The 7817-nt window shown below is 42.1% G+C and overlaps 1 protein-coding gene across 3 annotated transcripts in view; it reads left to right on the top strand.

Moving 5' to 3' along the window:
• The window catches only part of LOC105550098 (chromosome unknown open reading frame, human C1orf141), a 74885-nt gene that overhangs the window by 1596 nt on the left and 65472 nt on the right, over positions 1–7817 (top strand). For all 3 annotated transcript variants that reach the window (XM_011994980.1, XM_011994979.1, XM_011994978.1), the window contains exon 2: positions 4231–4321. The gene's annotated coding sequence lies outside the window, so the exon portion shown is untranslated. The remainder of the gene's footprint in view (positions 1–4230; positions 4322–7817) is intronic.

Here is a 7817-nt window from a genome sequence, read left to right as displayed (position 1 = left end):
ATGTGTGTGCAGCCAAGTTTGCTATACAACTTGAGTAATACAGGGGTGATTTTACTAAGCACATGGGAGGTTTCTTGGTCTTGGAAATAAAATGGTTTTTTGTTTTTATTGTTGTTTTTAAATATCATAAGCCATGAAAGCAATCTTCCATCAAATATTCAAATATAAACTATTGACTTCCATTCAGACCCGCAAGCTGCATGGTGAACTTTGTAAGCTTCTTTTTGAAATTTGATGTTTCCAGGATAGCACAAAAGGAGAAAGGAGGTACAGTAAGAGGAAACAAAGTCACTGTTCTCCAGTTCTTTTTACCTGATCTTCTTCCTTTACTTGACTCTCCTTCCACTCCTTCAGCATAATCGGTATTAATATCCGTAAGCATCTGGGGAGTCTGGGCTTTTAGTGACAAAAGTCTGTGGGCGAAGCCCCTCTGAGAAGAGAACTCTGCTCTCTAGGCCTTTCAGAAGTGGGCAGAGATCGGAAACCGTTTTCTACGGACGGAGGACGCGTTGCTAAGGTACTGAAGGGTGGGGGCGGGGCGCGTAGCCCTCGGAGCCAGAAGAGGGAGGAAAGGAAGATGAGGTTTGTTTCAGGGTGCGGAAGCGTTGGAAAAGCGGAAAATCAAAATTTGTACGAGGGTGGGGGCGAAATAGGAAAAACATCGTTTTACATAAACGGCCTTTCTGTTCCTGTAGTGGGTGCGACGTTCTCTAGCGGGGCCTCCACAGGGAGAGTGTGGGTCAGGTCAGGCGAGTGTGGGACCGCGGCGGAAGGCGGGCCCGGGGGCCTCTTCCAGGTTCGCTGAAGAACCGTTCCGTCTTCTAAACTAAATATTAATGAGCGTCCTCAATATTGCCCTTAATTTTGCTCTCCCGTGAAACGACCATAGGCATAGAGCGTTTCAGTCGGGTTCCCTACGTTTCCAGCGAGATGGAGGCGCCTGGGCCACTTAATGGATACACTTCCAAATTGACTTCCAACCTCCTGGAATGGCTGGTGGGAGCGGATCACCCCTGTGGTAATTGTGCTGCGATTTCGAGCTGGCTAATCAATTCTTCCAATTATTATCTGACTAGTTGCCCACAATAATACTCCACAATACACGTACATCATAGTTTTAAAATTCCTTAACAGTTTTTCTTAGAAACTTCCCTTCCAGGCCGGGCGCGGTGGCTCATGCCTGTAATCCCAGCACTTTGGGAGGCTGAGGCGCGCAGATCACTTGAGGCCAGGAGTTCGAAACCAACCTGGCCAAAATGGTGAAACCCCGTCTGTACTAAAAATACAAAAACTAGATGGACATGGTGGTGTGTGCCTTGTAGTCCCAGCTACTCGGGAGGCTGAGGCAGGAGACTCACTTGAACCTGGGAGGCGGAGGCTGCAGTGAGCTGAAATCGCAGCCACTGCACTCCAGCCTGGGTGACTGAGTGAGTGAGACCCTGTCTCAAAAATAAAAATAAATAAATAAGGAGCAAGAAAATTCATAATGTAGCGCTAAGCACATGAGTTGGGTTTTTAAATTAGTTCTCAGTGCCTGGGCTGTACTAGCTTGTGGGGACTGCCATGACAAAACATCACAGACGGAGTGGCTAAACAACAGAAATTTGTTTTCTCACAGTTCTAGAGACTGAAAGTTGGAAATGAAGGGGTGGGCAGGGTTGTTTTATTCAGAGGCCTCACTCCTTGGCTTGGGGTGCTGCCCTGCCTTCTCACTGAATCTTCACAAGGACTTTCCTCTGTGTATCCTCGGTGTCCTAATCTCCTCTTCTTATAGGACATCAGTCATACTGGCCAGGGGCCTGCCCTAACAACCGCATTTTAACTTTACTCTTTAAAGGCTGTGTGCCCAAACATAATCACATTCTGAGATCCTGGGGCCTAGGACGTCAACATATGAATTTGGGGACAACATAATTCAGCCTATAATATGGGCTATTTATCAATATTTTGGATTTAAAGAAAAAAGATTCCCCTAAGTCTGTCCTTGGAATGTGAGATGGAGATAACTCAGCCAGTTATCTAATTATTGAGTCAACATTAATCATTTAACAGATGAAGTGAGTCCTTACTGTGGTCTCAGTGGGCTATGTCAGATAAAAGTGTAAGAAGTGGCCTTGTCCTCAAGGAGTAAGCGTTTGAACTAATAAAGCCACATAATGGAAGTGAATTTTAATTTAAGCCTCCATTTTCTAGATAATTTCTCAGGCCTTTAGTTTGTGACTTTAGAGATTCTTAGTTTTCCTGAGTTGTTTAGAACTTGCTGAAGAACCTTTCTCAGCTGAGCCTATTATATTGATGACCCTGGGTTTTGTTATTTTTGTTTGTTTTTAGTCCCAAAGGTGCTGTTAAAACAAAATTGTTCTCTTAAAATATTTAAGACATTTTTATTTTAGATATGACTGAGTCTCTGATATGCTAATAATATTGACCTACAATTTTTGTTGTGAACAAGCCTTTGCAGTGAGGCCTGTAGATGATTCACTGTGAGAGTAATTGGGAATTCATTCTGCCCCAATTGGTATGGCCTCTATTTCATTGTATTCTTTAAAAACAAACAACAACAACAAAAACTGTCACTACTGAGCTAGAAATTAAGAACATAAATCCAAGTTTCCTTTCAAAACACTTTTACCAAGTTTAGATTGGCAAGAACCCCATTTTATAATAATTCACTCAACTTTTTATTTCATCTTCCAGTAAATCATTATGAAGTAACATCATTTATTACAGATAAATTAGGATTACTCTTCCTAAAAAGTTATATTCAGAGACATCTGCAAATTAAATTGTAATTTTCAAATCCCTGTCAGATGTAAAACGCTTTGCCTGAGGCTGAGATTCAGAGGTAAGTAAGTCAATTCTTGCTTTAAATGAGTTTTCAACCTAGTGAAGAAGAGATTTGTCAAAGAGTAAACCTCTTTTTTTTTTTTTCTTTGAGATGGAGACTCACTCTGTCACCCGGGCTGGAGTGCAGTGCCACAATCACGGCTCACTGCAACCTCTACCACCTAGGTTCAGGTTATTCTCCTGCCTCAGCCTCCAAAGTAGCTGGGATTACAGGCGTGCACTACCATGCCCAGTTAACTTTTTTTGTATTTTTAGTAGACACAGGGTTTCGCCATGTTGGCCAGGCTGGTCTTGAACTCCTGACTTCAAGTGATCCGCCTGTCTCAGCTTCCCGAAGTGCTGGGATTACAGATGTGAGCCACCACACCCAGCGAGTAAACCTCTTAAAACCTGGTGTGGTGGTTCTTGCCTGCAATCTCAGCTACTCAGGAGGCTGAGAGGCTGGAGGGTTGCTTGAGGCCAGGAGCACACAACAAATAGACTGTCACCCAGACAAGGAATGAGATAATGCCAAGGGAAGTTTCATAGAAGAGGTAGTCTTGGCTGGGCGCTGTGGCTCGTGCCTGTAATCCCAGCACTTTGGGAGGCCAAGGCGGGTGGATCACAAGATCAGAAGTTTGAGACCAACCTGGCCAATATGGTGAAACCCCGTCTCAATTAAAAATACAAAAATTAGCTGGGCATGGTGTCAGGCACCTGTAATCCCAGCTACTCAGGAGGCTGAGGCAGGAGAATCGCTTGAACCCAGGAGGCGGAGGTTGCAGTGAGCTGAGATTGCAGCCACTGCACTCCAGCCTAGACTGCGAGACTCCATCTCAAAAAGAAAAAAAAAAAAGAAGAAGTAGTCATTATATCATATTTGATAAAGAGTAGTCTTTTGACTGGAAGACATGTGGGAGAACATTCTGAGTAGAAGGAAACGCATGAGTAAAGGGTGTGCTTGGGAAAAGGGCAGGACATGTCCAGGAAGTAAGAATGGTAGAAAATGGTGGAACACAAAGGGGTAGGATGAATAAACTAGAAAGGTGGGCTGAGCCAGATCCTGGACTATCTTTTCTTCAGTGGTCTCATATGTCCTCGGAAGAGTTTGGGCGTTCTTCAGGTTATGAGAACAAGCCAAGGTTTGTGGGCTGGAGCTGGTCCTGTCAGTGTCCTCTTTAAGAAAGGCAGCTCTGATGGCATTTTGTTTGTTTTTGAGAAGGAGTCTCACTGTGTCACTAGGCTGGAGTGCAGTAGTGTGATCTTAGCTCACTGCAACCTCTGCCTCCCGGGTTCATGTGATTCTCCTGCCTCAGCCTCCAGAGTAGCTAGGATTACAAACATGCACCACCATGCCCGGCTAATTTTCTTTTCTTTTTTTGTATTTTTCTTTTTTTAATAGAGACGGGGTTTCATCATGTTGGCCAGGCTAGTCTCAAACTCCTGACCTCAAGTGATCCGCCTGCCTTGGCCTCCCAAAGTGCTGGGATTACAGGTGTGAGCCACCATGCCTAGCCTGATGGCATTTCAAAGAATCAATATTTGAGGAATGAGGAGGAAGGTTTGGGGCAGGCAAATTAGGGAGGTGTATAGTTTGATAACCCAAAGGAGGGAAAGTAACAACCTGAAGGTTTGAAGAAGGACAATGGCAATGAAAATCAAAGCAAGCTTAAGAAAGGTCTGTTTTCTTGATGTTAATGTTGCCCCACTGTTCAAAGAATTCTGTGAGAGGCCACTGATCCATTCCACCCCTGAGATTCTATGAGTTAGGCTTCTGTGACCACATCAGAACCCTATATTCTAGATGAGAGCACTTCCCCCAACTCTAAGTAGAATGCTTCAGAAGACGAGAGACATGATAACTAGCAGGGTCCGGAGAAGACATTTTTTTCTGTTTTGCAAATAAATTTGAGCATGCTAAGAGGAATAAATTTGTGAAGGAAATAGATAAAAGTTGCAGGAGAAAGGGGATAACTAATAGAGATAATTCTTTCAGGAGACTGGAGGTAATGGAGTCTAGAGTACATCAGGAGGGATTAGCTTTGGGTGGGAGAGCCAAACGCCTCTGTTAAAATTGAAGTGCAGAAGGGTTGGGAATGAATAATACTTTGGTATGAGAGGTAGGAGCTGAAGAAGCTCTTGCTTGATGGTGTCTGTTTTCTTAGTGAAATAGGAGAGAGCATCTCCCTTGCCTAGGAAGATGGAGATCACAAGGGAAAATGTTTACCAGGTGCCAACTTCCTCAGTAAATTTGATAGAATACCTAGTACAATGTCTTCATGTAATACATTTAGGTAGCCAGTGACCAAATGAACAAATAAATGCTTATCATCAAATAATAATATATGTTCATAGAAAAAGAAGTATAAAGTAGGAACACCAAAGTATATATTAAAATTAAAAAGATATAATAAAGGACATAAACATAGATCACACTGAGGAACATTTTATATATATATATTTTTTATATATTATATATATAAATATATATGTGTATATATATGACAGAGTCTTGCTCTGTCACCCAGGCTGGAGTGCAGTGGCGTGATCTCAGCTCCCTGCCACCTCCACCTCCCAAGTTCAAGCAATTCTCCCACCTCAGACTCCTGAGTAGCTGGGACCACAGGTGCTTGCCACCTAGCCTGGCTAACTTTTTGTATTTTTAGTAGAGACAGGGTTTCACCATGTTGGCCAGGCGGATCTGAAACTCCTGACCTCAAGTGATCCACCTGCCTCGGCCTCCCAAAGTGCTGAGATTACAGGTGTGAGCCACTGCACCCTGTCCATTTAATATCATCTTGATTCATCTTGCATTATGAAATTAGTGGTTAGTTTATGCAAAGTAGTTGGGGAACACCATCATATTAGTACTGATGTTCCTTTGCTCTCAGCATTTATTTGAGGAGACACAAAATAGGCCCTTGATGAGCTTATGAAATATAATGATGAAAACAAGCAAGTTCATGTATAGTGTTTCCTCACTTCCACTTTTTCCCAGGGCCGTTTATCCATTAGGCACCATTGGCACATTGCCAAAGACCAATGGGAGAAAAGAATTTGCAAACTGAAAAAATTGTATTGGTGTCAAGCTATGAAATTAATACTACGAAACTAACATTTAGTCGATTTCATTAACTGTCAAATTTAGTATTCATAAAACTGTTGTTGACCCTTGAAAATAATTGGTTTTTCTCACTTCAAAAAAATTCATGATCTGCACAATGATTTTCCAGAAATCATTCACAGCCAAATAATTTACTCTTAGCAAAATATTTTTAAAGCAAAAACATAAAAATTATTTCATGCTATGGTTAACTATATATAGAAAAATACAGCTGTGCGTGCATGTGCGTGCGTGCGTGTGTGTGTGTGTACAATGGGATGACATTTTGCCTCTTAAAATGTCCTATGTGGTGTTGAAGATGGGGTGATTAAAAGTGAGAGGTGTAGGACACCTTACTCTAAAAAGATCTGCTTTCTGTTCTTTCTCACAAGTAAGCAGCATTGTTTCAGCTGGCCCTCATGTAGTTTATACCTTCCCCAAACTGGGAAACTCATTCACTTCAATACATTGATTCTTCCAGTTATTTACCTGTGTCTTGCTGAAAAACAGAAATCTTTGTCTCCAGTAAAATAAACTTAAGTGGGGAATATGAGCGCCTTCTCCATCCCCTTGAACTCATATTATGTTTAAGGGAAACAGAAAAGCTAAAACTCCTCGGAGAGTTTTAGTTTAGTTTTACAAGAGGAATGGTTCTTGGGTCTGAAAAGACAATATGTCCACATAATCATAATCTATATTCTCTTTCAAAATCTGTCCCCTATTGTTCCGTAAGAAACCCAGAAAGTCATAAGCATTCACATTGTGCTAATGCCTTTACCCTGTCAATGTCAAATAAAATAGAGAGACTAATCTCTAAAATCAAAATGTTTATTTGGGAGGAAATAATTGCAATTAGGGTATACACACAGAGCAGTAGTCTTCAGTATATTCTGAAGAACAAAGAATAGGTTAGAGGTTTTATAAAACCAGGAAATGTTACAAATTGGCACTAGTGAGGTTTTGAGGCACTGACAAGATTGGTAAGTGAAGGTTGTGGGCAAAATTGGCCACAGGTCTTTTCAGTAGCTATTAGGTACAACTGGTTTAGGTTACAGCAGTCAATTTCAGCTGCCAGACTTGCAGATGGACTGCATTTTTGGAGCAATGTTCTGTGCCCTGAGTGTTTTCTCTTACCCTGACTTCTCACTGTGTTTTAGTTAGGAACCATAAGAGTGACCCATTTCGTATGATCAGCTTTCACATTCCTGGATCTCCCCAGCATGCAACCTGAAGTTGTGTGGTTTGTCACAAGGCATGCTATCTGCTTGTACCCTTATGGCCCAGAATTTCCTCTGTGTCACATTTTTTTAAAGAAATGGGGTCTTGCTCTGTTTGTCACCAAAGCAGGAGTGCAGTAGCATGATCATAGGTCACTTCAGCCTCGAACTCCTGGACTCAAATGATCCTTTTGATCCTCCCACCTCAGCCTCCCCAGCAGCTGGGACTATAGATGCGTGCTACTGTGCCCGGCTACTTTTTTTTTTCTCTTTTTGAGATGAGGTCTTGCTATGTTGCCCAGAGTGGTCTCAAATTCCTAGGGTCAAGCAATCCTCTTGCATCAGCCTCCCAAGTAGCTGGGATTATAGGCACGCACCACCACACCCAGGCCGTCTGTGTAATTTCTTTGTCACACTGGACTACATCATGTGATGGAGGGAAAATCTGGATGTAGTGACATGATAGAGGGCATGCTGGAATGGGATATCACTATCAGTGCATGAAGAATTCATACTCAGGGCAATGTATGGTGAAGGAAAAAAGAGTAAAAAAAAAAAAAAGCTGAAAGAAACCAATTACAAAATAATGTAAACTTTTGGCATAGGATCCTGAATCTTTCTCCTTTGATGAACTGTTGTCTCCATGTGGCACTGCTGGAATAATATACAAT

This window comes from Mandrillus leucophaeus, unplaced genomic scaffold (assembly GCF_000951045.1).
Source record: "Mandrillus leucophaeus isolate KB7577 unplaced genomic scaffold, Mleu.le_1.0 Scaffold464, whole genome shotgun sequence".
Classification (NCBI taxonomy): domain Eukaryota; kingdom Metazoa; phylum Chordata; class Mammalia; order Primates; family Cercopithecidae; genus Mandrillus; species Mandrillus leucophaeus.
The sequence above is the reverse complement of the archived record's forward strand: the minus strand, read 5'-3'. Positions and strand labels throughout refer to the sequence as shown.